The following is a 16,424-nucleotide window of genomic DNA, read 5'->3' as shown; positions in this document are numbered from 1 at the left end:
ATTGAGCCCTTTGCAAACACAAAAACCCACTGAGGGCTGGGCGTGAGCATTTCCAGAATTAATGGCAAACGAACATTTTCAAAAATAATGTTCCAGCTAAAACAATTTCCTAGTAAAGTATTCACAAGCAGTAGTCTTCCTGAAGTTCTCAGCTATGCAAAACAATTTAATCATACCTTAAAGCCAACTGGAAAAAAGTTGTCTAAGTTTTAGTCTCTCCTAGAAATACAACTGCTAACATTTCCAATGATCTTTCCTAATTCCTGTTGGAAAGAGCTTTTGTTGTGGTACCTACCGGTTTGGTTGACATTCTCTGGAAGTTATCTCCAATGAGATTATTACCTCATAGCAATTAAGCAGAAATTTAGAAATAAATACAACCAAATAAACAGAAAGATGTGACATTTCTTTCCTGGTTGACTTTGCCCAGGTCACGGCAAATTGATTTGTTCAAAAAGGACTGACATCTTACCAGGCAATGATCAGGATTCGCATTTTAAATGCATCAGAGAACTAGCTCTTTCAGATTCAGCTGGACTCTCCATACATGTCAGCTGGTCTCCCAACAGCACCTCCACTTTTGAAAAACTCTCTGGAGTGTATGGGCTCTATCTACCTGCACACCCTTACTTGTGCCTTCTCACCATTTATATTAGCATTGTGGCTTGTGGCTCGGGCTTAGTAAAAATCAGTAGTTTCTGTCAGTTTCAAGAAATGGACTGAAATAAAGGACAGCCAAAAACAGTAGAATTCAACTGGGTTTGCAGACCAAAAAGAACAGCCAACCAACCAACCATTAAGCAGTCCGTTTCTTCTTATCACAAGTAAATGGCAGTGGATTTGATGAAAAAGAGGGCAAGTTCAGAGGAGATGTGGCTTTGCTTCCCTTTGTGTTCTGAGAACATACATATCGAGGCCAAACCTCACTTCTCAAGGCACTGAGATAATATATTTCCTCCTGGAAGAGAGAGAAATGAGGAAAAAGTCATAACTGTCAGGGGTGGCAGCATTATTACAGGATCTACTGGTGGGATAGCAGGGCAAGCCGCTTTGTCTGATTCATAAGATAGTATAGATCTATCTATTGGACTTATTCTCACAAGGGAAAGCTCGCAAAAATTATTTTTTGTGAGCTCAACTAAATTCAACTGTTCAAGCTCAACTATATTATTGCTCAACTATATTCTTACATCAGTTCATAGCTTAACATGATGAGTGTGTTTTTCATGAGTCCGAGGAAAGGTTGAAAACTTGATATCATCCAGATTCAAAGGGAAAACGATGGAAAAAGTGAATCTCATTGGTGAAAAGGAAGGCTCAGCCAGCCCTACAGCAGTTTGACCTGAAGATAGCCTCTCACAGCCACCAATGCAGCTGTCAGTGGAGTTTTCAATAGCCAGATGTTGTTACTGGAAAATACATTCCAGAGTTCATTGGAGCTACTTATAGTCCTGACCTTGTGTGACCAAGGCAGCTGATTCTGTAGCTAAAAAAAGGTATCGAGGATTAAGCTGAATGTGAAGCTTCAGCTATAGAATTATACGGCATTTTGTTAGCAGAGGAATAATGGCTAGAACATGCATGTGCCTCTTTACTGTGCCAATGCAACTACTTTCCAAAAAAATTTAACCTGTTCTATATATCTCATGAGGTGAGCTTATCATTCAAGCATTGGGTGGAGCTGGTATATTTTCTTGCCTTGTGAGCATTTGGCTGATTTACTGTCTGATCCCTTTAAAATTCTTCTTGTCCTTCAGGGTGAATACTATAAGATAACTTGAAAAAGATTTTGTAAAAAAAAAAAAAAAAAAAAAAAACTGAAATAGTCTGCATTCCATATTGATTCAAAAAAAAAACTAAAAAAAATTTTTAAAAAAAAAAAAAAAAAAAAAAATGCCCTCCCTTTCTGCAGAACAAGAAGGATTTTCAAGGTCCTGGAATGTGCTTGTTCCTCAGCCACCCACAGAATGCGTGGCAAAATTAAATACATCTGACACGTAGAGTACATCATGTCATGTCTGTTGATGTGATCCAACAGAGTACTAAGCATTACTCAATGCAAGGCTTATAGAAACAAAAAGGAGATGCTGATTGCTTAATATTTACTTACAGCTTGCGAAACAGAACATGTAATCACACCTTGATTTCAGGACAATTTTTTCCTAATTCCTGTGCAGAAAATAAAATTCAGTTAGAAAGACTAATGTTTACTAAAATATGTGATTGGGGGCTTAAAATTATAATGGGTTTGCAGTATGAGATGTCCCTTTTCAGCAGTGAGACAGTAGAGGGAGTGGAGGACTGGTTATTCAGAACCAGACCCTGTAAGCAGGGACTATTACATGGTCTGAATCTGCACCTGAAATGCTATTAAAGGCACTTCAGTACCATTTCCTGTATGAGCTGTGTGAGAAATCCATATGAATCTGTAGTGAATTTTACAATTTACCAGGTTACCTCAAATTTTGACACTGTTATACCTAGAGAAATACCTACACAGTTTTAGTGGGATGAGAAACAGTACTTCCCAGATTTCACCTAGTGGATCGGTGTCCTGTGATATTAAAGTTTCATTGTACTCCGTGTTAGGCATGCCCTGTGGGTTTGGATAAAAGCACTGTTAAACCTTAACCTCTCCCCTCCTTTCTCACCATATCCATTAAGCAGACGGCAGATGACAGCAGCCTTTCTCACCACAGTCTCATTTTTCAAGGTCTCTTATTTTCTGTAAAATAGTGCCACTTCAGCTCTGTTTTTTTAGTACAGGGTATTCTTTTGGTTTTCTCCATCCCTTGCCATTGCTAGGGCTGAAGAAATGCCTCTTTAGATAGCATCTATTTGGTCTGCTTAGGGGGTCTTTCAGAGGTGCTCAGATCTTCATGAGTGTTTCATTTCTTGTGTTACTGCAGACAGTCTTGAATGTGTTTTAGCCTCTCCATTATTTCTTCCTTCAGCCTACCGTACCCTAAATATTTCAGAATTTCTGGCACCTGCCTTGTAAAGCTTGCATTTTTCTCTAGAATTTTCAGTTATTTTTTTCTACTCTCTGTTGTACGGGAGGATGTTTCAAAGACTGTACCTGGGGATTTGATTTTTCTGGTCTTCTTAAATGCATGACATGTCTGTACTATACAGCTTCTCTCATATATTCAGGTTCTTAAATGCAGTCTCCGCTTTGACAATTTTTAGATTTCTTATCAACTGTATAATAATTCACTAACTTTCTAGAGTTTGTTGATATTTGTACACACCAGAGAGATGTCACATTAAAATGCACTTTTAAGAACTAGAACAGAAAATCAGCTTTTATAATTATGAACAGGAAATGTATGTTTTAGGGCATCTAATAAGAGAAAATTTTGATAAAAATCAGGAAAATCTTAAGTATGGAAAATATTTGTTTTACATATTGGAAATCTACCTTCTTTCATTGCATAAAGACCTTCTGTCCAAGAAACATCTCTTTTTGGCTGACTGTACTTAGTTATTATTAGCTGTACACATTTCACTAGTCGTTCATAGATACAGAAAAAAGCAAACAAATTTATGAATCATCCAACCTAAGGTAAACTTTGAACCAACTCTGCTGTTAACTCCAAGATGAAATTTCCTTTGAATATCTATGAACAGTTTTGCTTTTATACTTATTAATGATAAAGTACCTTTTTTTACTAGCAAAATCTATCTAAAATTTCTGTGAAAGTACAAAACAATTTTTAAAAGAACAGTAGAGGCGCATGGTTTTCTTTTCTTTCTTTTTTTTTTTTTTAAATAGACACTGCTTACCTCACAGATTCCTGTGTGAAAATTAGAGGCTGAGTTTATAAAATTACCAGCCCTACCCATGTCAGATCTTCTCCACGTATTTCAGCTGAAAAATTAGAGAGGGGACATTAAGCTTTATAGAAACCCACAATTACGAAGAAACAAATATGTGCAGAACCATTAGAGGTGCATTTGAAGAGAAATCTGTGAAAAAAAAAAAAAGAAGTGCTGATTACCTGACTGAAAATGTTTGCAGAATTGTGAAGCAGTGGGGGATTTGACTCTGCAGAGTCCTCATCACCAGGGAGACAGTTTTGGGACCATGGCATACTGGGCTGTCTGGAGTACACTGGGGTCCTCTCTGGGCTAAATATCTTTTACACAAATGACTGCACCAGACTGAGTTTTTATTGTGTGTAGACACTGTTAAAAACAAGGAGGCCTGGGACTGAGGTCCAGCACAATCCATCAGGGTCTCCTGATGATCCAGCCCCCTCATAAGAGTAACTTACTCCCTGTGTTTGTTCCAGGGCACTCCAACTAGCTCCTCCCAAGACAATTTGCTCTTGGGAGTGAGAACTAAGCAGCACACAGAGGAACCAAGCTGTGGCACATGGCCAGGGTCTGGTCTGGAGACTTTAGCAGTATAGACATGACCCCACCATTAGGTATCCTTGTACCCCATTCCCAAGATGTGCTGAGCCCCACTGAAAGCGTAGTGAAGAGACAGCACTTTGCAAGCATATATAGGCTAGTGACTGCTTGTATATTGAAAGCAGGGTGGGATTGTAGCAGCACTGGGAAACTACACACTTACAGTGGATACTTACTCTCGTAACTGCTTATAATGGCAAATTCATGCACAGAAATCAGACCTCATCTCATGGCGAAATGTCTTTCAAGTCATATTGCTGGGGTTTTTTTGAAGCATGAACTGCTAAGCCTGAAGCAGCCCTCCAAATACCCTTTTCTGTTAAGGAGATGGGACTTCATGGATAGATTTGGGAACTTTTGTTACTTTCCACCCCACCCTCCTCCTTAAGGGACCAAGTAACACCTCTGGACACTGTGGGTGCTATCTAAGGCAAGGCTGAAAGCAAAGGAAGTACACGCCTTTCTGGATTTCTTACTGGTTTTTAAGGCATAACAACCTCTGTCTATTTTCTTCGTCTCATAGCAAAGGAAAGGAACAATGATTAGAGGACAGAGGAGATCAGTTTGAGACCATAGCTCATAAGGTGTGGCATTGCTCCCTCCAATCCGGGGGGAGGGTGGGAAAATGTAGCAGGTAGAGAAAGCTTCTGTCTTCAGTGAATGAGAAGAACTGGTTACATATGGCCAGTCAGGAGGTTCTTCCTAGGGGAAGCCTGGGGAAAAGTTTAGGACCACAAAAACCAGACAACTGAGAGGGAAATCATGCATCCAGGGACGCTGAAGAAGAAGGAAATGTTAGATATGAAAGTCATGTGTCACCTAGTTTTGGTAGTAAATTGATGCCACATCCCTTCTCTCCCGTTTCTGTCTGTTGTGCTGACAGATAGAGTAGTGAGTTTTCAGGATTTTTTTAGACTATATGGTTGGACAGAAACAACAGAAATAGATTGACATCTCCAGAGGACAGTTCATCCAGCTATCTTCAATATCTATTTTATGAGGGAAACAAAAATGAGGTGGAAATGGAAAGAAAGAGGCTTTGCATGAGTGAAGTGAAGAAAAGTTAACAGGGAACCGTTATTCTTTCTCTGAGTGCATTTACATTTCCAGAAGGACAGTAGCTTAATGTGATGTTATGTGTCTTAGAACAGGACCTCGTGCCTGGCCATCTGTTAGTCCCATCTTGGCTTTCCCTCATTTTCATAACCCAGTGTTTGCATCCCTCCAGCACATGTTTGCTTCTTCATTTTTAATCAAGTATTGAAATGTATAGGGAAATGGCTGAGACTCTAGGGAACAATGAGTTCTTAGTGTGTTCTGAATGAACTTCCAAAAGTGATCAGAAAATTCCTTCTCTTTCTCACACGGCATTATGACTTGACCTGTCTCTCTTCTCCTTTTGAGATTTGGAAGTTACATGTTTTAAAAGTTATAGTATTTTTAAAAATTTCCTCTGAGAAGTGAAGCTTCGTTTTACTCCAGTATCATCTAACCTTTTTTTTTTTCCACATGGAAAAGCCATAGTCAGGCATAGTCTGCCATTTGTACTAAGACACCCATTTCTCCCTAACTGGAGTAGTGAAAAGAACTTGGTATCTCAAATGACATGGGAATTGAAATCTTTCAGTATGAGTGAAAGAACACGTCTGCAGGGAGGTCGGTCTTAAAATCTCTGCAAGATTTAGACATAATGTTAATGCACCATCAATCTGTAAGGAGATGAAACAAAGAACTCATTTTGACTATCAAGAGACAGCAAAAACTAGATTCCCAATTTAAATGTTCACATACATATAGGGACTTTTAACTGTTTCAGGTTGCTCAAGCTGCTGTCATAAAAGATCTTGGTGCTAAAAGCACATCCTGAGAATCAAGGTCCTTTAAAACTGTCTCTGACCGAGAGCTGAGACACTGCGGAGGGCAGAAGCTGCGCTTGTCACACTTCTCTGAAGAAACACTTTATTTGGAATTCTGAAGCGTGTCAGCAGCTCCTACTAAACACTTGCACCTCTCGTTTTTTTCTCGAGACAGCTTGAGCAATGTGACATATAAGTCAGAAAAATGCAAAGACATTTACATATGTATTTAATACATGCAGAATAGACCCCAGGGTATGTATTAGACCAAATTAGGTGCTCAGTTGAGCTGATTGAAATATTTTCCCTCTGTCAAACCCTGTTTTCAGCACAAGTAGAGGCAGAAGGGGCTCTCCCTGACCTGGTGATATGGAAATGTGACAGAACCCAAATTAAAGGCTTTCTGTACCTTTTTGGGGCACAGGAAAGCTCAAATCCAGATCAACCACATCCCTATTAGAAGTCTTACCTAAAGTAAGATCTTATGGCCATGGCCTCCTGCTATATCTGTACAGCTTGTAGGAAGAGGTGAATATTCAGAAGCTTAAGGAGCAAGGCAGATTCTGCAAAATCTTGTGGCACTTGGCTGGGCTGTAGGCTTGAAGACTCTGCTCTGCTTGGAGCAGAGCCTCACAACTTAACTCCATCATGAGATGCCCTCACTCACGTTGTGGGCAATCTCGGATGGTTTTGTTTATTGTTTCTTTCCTTCCTCACAAAGCAAAAAAAACCACACCAGAGCTCTCATTTTTGTTCTCCACCAGAAGCAAACCACAGAATGTCAGAACCTCTGTGAACTGCAGGCATCATCTTCTGGCCACCGTTCAGGTGCAGGGCTGCCCTTGGCACTTGGCTTGCTCTCCACGACGTATCCGCTGTTTCTGTGTAACACCACCCTCTCTCCTTTCCCTTTACTACCACTTGCACGCCCTCTACACTGAGCCTTCCTGCCAAGGTGTCTGAAGAATGAGTAAACAGAAGAATACATAGGACTTTTGAGGGAGCTGCTGCTCCTTTTCTCTTTCTGATTTGATCCTCCTTTGGTCTCAACCGTCTTGTCATTTTATTTTTTTTTAACTGAAGTTGTGATTTTCTATAAATGTTTTTCAGAAACAAAGGGAATAACAGCAAAACCATCCCATTTAAATTGTCAAAAGAAGCAATGTAGGTATGACTGTATTAGGAAGGAAGAAAATAATTCAGAATAATTGAAAGGCAATAATGGGAGTGCTATGTAACTCCAGAGGAAAAAAACAGTTGACATAATAAAGAGGCATCACAACTCTTAAAAGATCCCAAAGAGATTAATTTTTCCATAATCTAAGAAAGCAATCCAGGTAACCTGAAAATCAGTAGAACTCTTAAAAGAAGGTCTTATGACCTTTCAAAATAAATGCATCTTATTCATGACAGTAAGAAATTAATAACCATAAGATGCTGTAATGTTATTTCCTGTGTTAAGCAATTGCAAGGCAGCTGAAAGCAATGTGAGAGAAGGGGAACTTCTTCTGCACATCAGAAAGTGGCAGAATTCAGGTTGTTTATCCTAGATTTTTTAACCAGACGACCCTTAGATCTTTTGCTAAGTCTTTAATGCCTTGTTATGAAAGGCGGCTATCAGCTGAAAAACTCCAGGCCTATTGCTGTAACCAGGATCTGCCATCAGCTGGGATCCAGTATTTAAAAAATGATGTCTAACATTTAGAACTGAAATTCCCTGGACTCCTCGGAGGACCTTTCTCCTCACTATTTTATTGTGCCACTTTAAGCTGCTTTTGCTATGAAAACTAGAAGACATTTACTCCTTCATATTGCGTAAGGTATCTTCATAGTCTCCAAAAACATGTGCTTCTAGTGAAGACTATGCAGTCAGTGAGCTTCACTGGAGAGCACGTAGAAGAAGCAGTACGACAGGAGGTGACGAGCATCCTGCCCTGAGAGAGAAGCCTACAGAGAACAAATTCACTTAGCAGACCTTACAGCCTTGTACACACCACCCAGAGCATCCTGGGTGACAGTCAGATGAGTCTGAGGTTGCAGTTCCAAACATGGCTGGGCTTGGTACATATTTGGTTTAATAAATTCTCCATGAGAGATCTGTCAGGTACAAACAAACACGGGTAAGTGTCTTTTTCTACTGTGTTCATTGGTTTGAAAGGCTGTGCATATCAAAGCAACTTCTAAAAGTGTGGGTATCTACTAATTTTTGGAAGTAAAAACCTCCTTAGCCTAAAAGTTCTCTTGGAATGCTATCATGGAGAGAAAGTTTAATAAAACAGAACTATTTGCCAAAACCCTCAGTACAATGATAAAGCTGTTAGTGTCATTCATAGTACCACAACACAGCTCTGCCTGACAGCACACAGGTCAATTTACCAGAAGTTTTATATCTGATGGCAAAGAGAAGCTGCTGTTTCTCCTTTCTCAGGCTGGAAAAGCACCTCTCACCTTCCTTCTCTCTCCCAAGTAGTCTGAACTCTTGCAAAAATGATGAGCAACCCCATGCACTGAAAATTCCTGCATAATGCCGAAATGCTAAACAAGGGAACTTCTTTTTTTTTTCCTCAGCAAATATAAACACATTCCACTTGAAGGTACAGTTATAAAATAGCAAAGATATGATTAAAGAATTCCATGTGGATTCATTACAGCCTTTCATTTCTGGTAAACTAATAAAGCTTTCCAGCTCATTTAAAAAAAATAATCTCCAACATTACACAGGAAGAAAAAATTATTACTCTTTGGGTCTCTGATAGGATATTAGCAGAAAGGCAAAATATTATCTATGCCAGATATACAAGCCAATATCGCAGAAAAACTCATAAAGTATATCAAGTCCAGGCAAAAACATAACAAGCAAAAAGCAGAAAATCACTTGAACTGTAGCAAACTGATGGTAGACCCATAAATATAACTACTGTGCTCCCAGCCAAAGCAAAAACCTCAGAAACACATTTTCAGAGATATATAATTAAGACTGGGAGAAAAAAAAAAAAGAGAGAGAGAGAAAATTAACAATAAGCCCAAAAGCTTTTTACAGAACTGTAATGAAGAAGGAAAAGAACACAAGGTACAATAATAAACCAGATGAGGTAATAATATACCCAGAAAAGGTTGAGAAGAAGGAAAGTAGACAAAAGTCATTCCTAGTTCAACTTGGTAGCAATTTAAAGAAGCAAGAAACAAATACGTGTATGTGTGTATATATATGTTTAAAAAAACCTTCAAGAGCATTGCCAAGATTCCTTGTGGTGCTATTTCTGTGCATACAAATATTCTTCCACAAATGCGTGCAAGTGGCCACACGATGCAGGGCATTAAGTACAGCAAACAAGTCTTGTTTCCATTCACGGCCTTTGAATTTCTCTAATACTGGGTTTCAGAATGCAGTGGTCTGAGGAAGAATTTGCTCATTCCCAAAGATTTTCCATAGCGACTTAGAGAAAGGAAACAATACCAGTCATACTGCATGAACATTGCATGGATGTTTCCATCCTAAGTACTCTATGTGCAGGTTCTGTGTGTTGGCAGCCCAATATGTAGTTTAATGTTCTATACACTCAGAGATCTTAAAAAAAAAACCAACACAACACTGAGCCTTTCAGTGTATACATTTGAAGCTCCCAGGGTGTATTTTGAAAGAGTTCAAATGAGCTGAGTTTGGAATATGTGTCTGGTAAGCTGTTTTCAAATCAGATTTGAAATTTCATGTAGAACTTATTTTTCCGCCCCTAGCGGTACTTGTGGTGTAGATCTGTCCTGAAGGAACATCTTTTCACTGCTTTGAAGAAAACAAAATCAAAAGGTAGAACTGTAGCAGGAGAAGGCAAGCAAGTTGTTCCCACACATTTATTGCCAAATAAGAGAAGCATAAAGAGCTCCCTGGAGAGTTGTAGCTACAGTTGTAGCTACGTCTTGACCTGCTATGCTGCTTTTTGTTTTATAGTCCTCAGAGGCAAATTACAGAGGGTTCACCCGGGCGAACACATCATCATCCAGCTGCAGATTCATCCCACCTTGCTCTAGGTCCCTCAAGAAAAGCCGGTGTTATGAGCCGACCAGTCTTACCCTCTCTCTAGAGCAGGTGGAGAGGGGGGAATTTCAAGAAGATGACTCAAACCAGGGTCTGAATCTTGTTCAGTGGGGGCATATGTCTCTCCCAAAAATGTCCTGAGAAGAGCTCCTGGCACACAGAGGGTAATATAGTGTCAGGTTTTTTTCTTTCTACTGTTAGTTTGTTTGTCTTCGAAGGTTTTTGAAGGGTACTCAGCTAGATGTTCTAAACTCATACTGGAAAAAAGATTCTTTTTAAGCTTTCTTTTGTCTTAATTTCCTTGCTCCCATTCTTTTTGATTCTGTTGCTTCTACAGCGAGTGGGGCATAAAGGAAACAGCTTCACTTAGTGAGATACTGCAAAATAAAAAGTTAAGCAGCGCACTAATTTTGCAGGGGAGCCACTGGGGATAAGGCACTTAGTGGCAGCAATACTGAAAGTCTCAACCTTGTAAAAAGGGAGTTTGCAGGCTTTGTAACCCCTGAACACCACGTTCTCATGAAGCTTCCTGCTGCCCTGCACCTTGGTGGTGGATTTTTGCTCTGTTTATTCTTCCCGCATAGATGGAGAGGTGGTACCTTCTGGTACGCTCTGCTGCTACTGCGACTAATGCTTGTGTTGTTCTAAAATCCCACTTAATCTACTGCCTCCATCCGAGTCACAGCGTATTTCATCACGCTCCCCAAAGTGCCTCCTTCCCGCTCCAGAGCACGTGCTAAAGCAAAGCTCCTTCCCCGCGTTACACAACCCCAAATTACTCTAGGAATTAGGGCATTTCTGATCCCGCTGCTAATGCTGGCGTTACACAACTGAGGCTCCCTCCAGATCTGCTTCTTCCCCAGGGCGGATAATAGAAGTTGCTCATAGGGATGTGTATTTCCCAGGGTCTGGGCTGCCACCTGCCTGCTCCAGCTGCCGGGGCCTGTTCCTGAAGTCTGCAGCCACCCTCTGGAGCAATCTGCTGGGCAGGGACTGGGAAAGCAGACTGGGCCACCAGAGATGCTCTCTGGCCAACCCAGTGTCACCAAAGATTTAGAGACCTAAGGACTACATGGAAGCACTCTGCCCCAGAGGAAAGTGATGTTAGGTGCCCAGCTGGCCTCGAAACAAGCTTGCTTCTCATGGGAGAGGTTTTGTGGTTTCTCAAGGGACTCTCTAGGTTGACCAAGTGGGAAATACAGATCAGAGGAACCCAACCACGGCACAGACAGGATTTATCGAAAATGGTGTTGGTGGTAGAGTAAGGGCCTGCAGAGATTCTGGGAGTCCCAGGCCTCTGACAGTCCTCTGATCTGTTGGTTTTCCTGTCTAACATGCAGCACATAGAGGCAAAAGTTTGGAGCAATGCTGGTTAACTTCAGACCTGAGAGCCTGGTGGCTTTTCTGCTTATGAATAAGTAATGAAGGTGCTGGCAGCACGGTATTCACAGGCACCCGTACATGTCCCTGTGAGAGAAACAGAGAAAAGCAGGCTATCACTGTCTCTCAGTGAGATCTTATTTATGTGTTGGAAAGAAAAATAGTCTTTAACATTTGTGGTATTCTTTAAACTGATTTCAGGGTTATGTCTTAATTTACTCTTACCTCAGGAGTTAAGAAACAAACATTCCTTAAAACACAGATTATAAAACACATACTTATGGCCATCTGGAAAAACATGCTGATTGATTAAAGTTCAATCTATCTATCTGCTTTAAGACCAGCTCACAGTAACTGCAATGATTGCAATTCCAGCTATGAGCTTTTTTTTCTTAAAACATTCCTCGCTCTTATCGGACCAACCATTCAACAGAACTTTCACTTATTTCACATATTTCCATGCCCGGGATGTATCTGATAGTCTGGAGAGCAGTTCTGCAGAGAGAAGAAGAAGGTTTGGTGCCTGGTGACTCAGAACTGGTAAAGAATACAAAGGTCCAGGCTCAGTGATGTAAACAGAGATACGCTTGTGTATCCCGTGTGCCTTAGAGCAGCTGAGAACATGGTCCAAAATACTGACCACAGTTCAATTACATACTGATATGTTCTGTCCAATTTTATATAAATGTGCTTTTAATAATTTAATAATTAGGTAATTAGCCCTGAGGATATTTTGCAAAAACAGCTTGCCAACATGCAAAACAAAGTGTAAATTTTGTAAGCGTTCCACCTGCCTGTGACAAAATACCAGTAAATTATTTCAGTGCAGGAAGGTCACTAAAACTGTACATTTTTAGAATGTTAATCAAAAATACATGTTGAAATCCAAGATTAATTGTGGAAATCTTTTATGGCTACATAATCAACACCCAGAATTCCACTCTGTCTGTATCACTAAGGGAAAGTAAGCGATGTTTTTTTTACCCATATACTACGTGATGAAGTACGTACACTTTGTTTAGAAAACTTTCAGAGATCACACCAACTTTGCCTGGAGCTAGCGTAGGTCAGTGTTTCCCCACATCTCACCATTATCTTCTCAACCATGCGTGAAATACTTTTGATTAAATAAAGTCTCTTTAAATTTTCTAATAGCTCAGGGATAGTTTGAAAAACAGAGCATGAGCCAAAAGCTTACTGAATGTTATTTGATGTGCATTTGTCAATTATTCTACAACTGTAGTTGGTTCCAAACCACTAGCAAATTTGCCATAATAAAATTTTCTATCAACTTTCCTGTATATATTGGTCTTGCCCCTACTGTAGCCCTCTGAGCTCCTCCCACCTGGATTCTTTTGCTGCTGGCAGGAGTCAAATATTTCACTGCTGCCTTCTCAGTATTTGATTCATGCAGTGCTTACCCCTTTTATTCAGTCTGTTTACTACTGGTATGCCAAGTCCAAGTCACTGCAGGGCTTTATTCATGTACTATAGACACTAACTAAAATACAACTCACTTATCACATGGACCAGGTGTGCATAAGAAAATCTGATAACAGATGGTAACTACAACTACCACTCATTAAAATCCTGACATTGAATTGAACTGTGTCATATTCAAAAGGAAATCCAGAGCTGGGGCACATGAATTACCCCCCAAAATTCTCAGCTTTTTATTTTAAATAAGGTGAACTATTTCTTCTGGTCTTCTTTCTTACTACAGTTCCCCTGGGAATTACAGACCAGTTAGTCTCACCTCTGTCCCTGGGAAGGTGATGGAGAGACTCATACTAGATGTCATCTCCAAACAAGTTGAAGAGTGGGGGGTTATTGGAAGTGGGCAACACGGGTTTACCAAGGGTAAATCATGTATGACCAATCTGATAGCCTTCTATGATGCCATGACCGGTTGGTTGGATGAGGGGAGGGCAGCAGATGTCATCTACCTTGACTTCAGCAAGGCTTTTGACACTGTCTCCCATAACATCCTCATTGGGAAACTGAGGCAGTATGGGCTGGATGAGGGGACAGTGAGGTGGATTGAGAACTGGCTGTGTGACAGGACCCAAAGGGTAATTATTAATGGAGCAGGTTCAAGTTGGAAGCCTGTAACCAGTGGAGTCCCCCAGGGGTCAATACTTGGACCCGTGCTGTTTAATATATTCATCAGTGACCTGGACGAGGGGACAGAGTGTATCCTCAGCAAGTTTGCTGATGATACCAAACTGGGAGGAGTGGCTGACACCCCGGAGGGCTGTGCTGCCATCCAGCGAGACTTGGACAGGCTGGAGGGCTGGGCAAAGAAGAACCTCATGAGGTTCAACAGGGAAAAGTGTAGGGTCCTGCACCTGGGGAAGAAGAATGTCAGGCACCAATACAGGTTAGGGGTGGACCCGCTAGAGGCAACTACTGAAGAGAAAGATCTAGGGGTCCTGGTGGACAGTAAAATGGCAATGAGTAAACAGTGTGCTCTTGCGGCCAGGAAGGCCAATGGTATCTTGGGTTGTATAGGGAAGAGTGTAGCCAGCAGGTCAAGGGAAGTCATTCTCCCCCTCTACTCTGCACTGGTGAGGCCACAACTGGAGTACTGTGTCCAGTTCTGGGCTCCCCAGTTCAAGAGGGACAGGGAACTACTAGAAAGAGTCCAGCGTAGGGCTACAAAGATGATTCAAGGATTGGAGCATCTCCCTTATGAGGAGAGACTGAGAGAGCTGGGACTCTTTAGTCTGGAGAAGAGAAGGCTGAGGGGAGACCTTATCAACGCCTACAAGTATCTCAAGGGAGGGTTGATGGAGGAGGGAGCCAGACTCTTTTCAGTGGTTCCCAGTGAGAGGACGAGGGGCAACGGGCACAAGTTGGAATATAAGAGGTTCCACTCAAATATGAGGAGAAACTTCTTCACGGTGAGGGTGACGGAACCCTGGAACAGGCTGCCCAGGGAGGTTGTGGAGTCCCCTTCTTTGGAGATTTTCAAAACCCGCCTGGATGCAGTCCTGAGTAACATGCTCTGACAAGCTCTAGGCAATCCTGCTTCAGCAGAGGAGTTGGACTAGATGATCTCTATGGTCCCTTCCAACTCTAGAAATTCAGTGAAATTCAGTGAAAATTCTAAAAAAAAGTCCCTCAAAAAACATGGGGCAGAGGGATTAAAGGTATGAAAGTATAAGGGATAAGAAGAAAAAATATATTTTGAATCACTGCATAGAAAAACTATCATAGTGGCAGTTTATCGATACCTGGGTTTAACTAATGAGTGGGGAAATTGCTTTTTAAATATAAATGAGTGCATAGAAAATAAGTTGTGAAAAAGAAATTAAAAGAGACAGAAGAAGATTTTGGCCTGTCCTTACCTTCTCTGCTTAACTTGTTTGGTTTATCTCTTGTCCTGTGATTTGCTTGCAAGTTTTCTTTTTGACCACAATCTTGCAAACTCCTACCAGTATGTTTATAAGGGTTTGTAACTGGGGCAGGGATCTACCCATGGAAACTCTTCAGTCCCTGCTGAATCTCCCTGATTTCACTGAGATTTAATGACCAAATGAAGCCCCCGTTAGCAGACACTAACAGAAAACTGAGGCTGTACTCCAGCATCTTGGATTGGAGTGGTTAGCCCAGTTCTCCAAGTGCCCCATGTGTTGGTTCAGTTTGGGGAAGAGAAACTAGATTCCTTCCAAAGGAAACTAAACCAGAAGCTGTGCTCCAGCTGCACAACAATGCCCTCTGACCCCAAGGCGGCACATAAAGGTTAAAACCAATGACTGGCCCATCACACAGCTTTGAACCACAGGATCTGCGGGGATGTGTGGTCCAGAGCACCAGCCTGAACCTAGTCTGGAGCAAGCATGGCTGTAAGACCTCTGCTGTGAAGCCTTCATCTGCTCCTGTTGTGGTGAGTTACTTGTTAGTGTAATTACTTGCTAGTCTCAGTTAGACAACTTCTATGCTTTTCAGACAAAATTTAATATAATTAATTTTAGCCATCTAAAATTCATACAATTCATCCAACCTAGTTGGTCTCCATTCTCGCTGCAGTCACCAGGTCAAGGTTTTTGATTCTTTCCATTTGAAGACTGATATAGGATATCACATATTTAAGGTATGGGATGATGACCTTTGAGAGCTGTTTCTCTTCTTCCATGGGCTATCAAGGTAGGTAAATGACCTACTTTATACTACCTGTCTAACTTTTAGGCAGTTAAATTAATGATCTATCACAGTTTGAGATGTGAGATGGCGTTTCATGAGTAAACTGTCATTAAAAAAAAAGGTAAGAACATCAAGAGTCAGATGCAAATTCATGTTTGGGGACACTTACACTCAAGCTCATACTTAAGGAAATACACTTTAAAAAGCAAAACCACCTATCCTGCCACCCATATAGCTGCCTGTGTTTAAAACTCAAAGAATGTTGTTAATTTGGTTTGTGCCTTTGATTTCTCTATGGAAATAACCACCTTTATGTATGCTTATCTACTAGTCGATTTCATGTTCTGACAGCAAACAGCTTCTGAGCATATTTGGATAGAAATTTATAGTTACACTGGAAGAAAACACACAGGGACAATAACACTTCCCAAAATATGCAATAATGCTTTAATGCAAAACACTTCAAAGAAATGTACATGAAAAAAAAAAGAAAGAAAAAAAGAAAATTACCCTGAAGAAGTTAGCTGAGGTCTTTCCAACTGTGAGACTGTGCAAATTAAGATTCTCTTTTTTTTTTTTTTTTTTTTTTT

This window comes from Calidris pugnax, unplaced genomic scaffold (assembly GCF_001431845.1).
Source record: "Calidris pugnax isolate Ruff unplaced genomic scaffold, ASM143184v1 scaffold20, whole genome shotgun sequence".
NCBI classification, from domain to species: domain Eukaryota; kingdom Metazoa; phylum Chordata; class Aves; order Charadriiformes; family Scolopacidae; genus Calidris; species Calidris pugnax.
Note: the sequence above shows the minus strand (reverse complement) of the source record.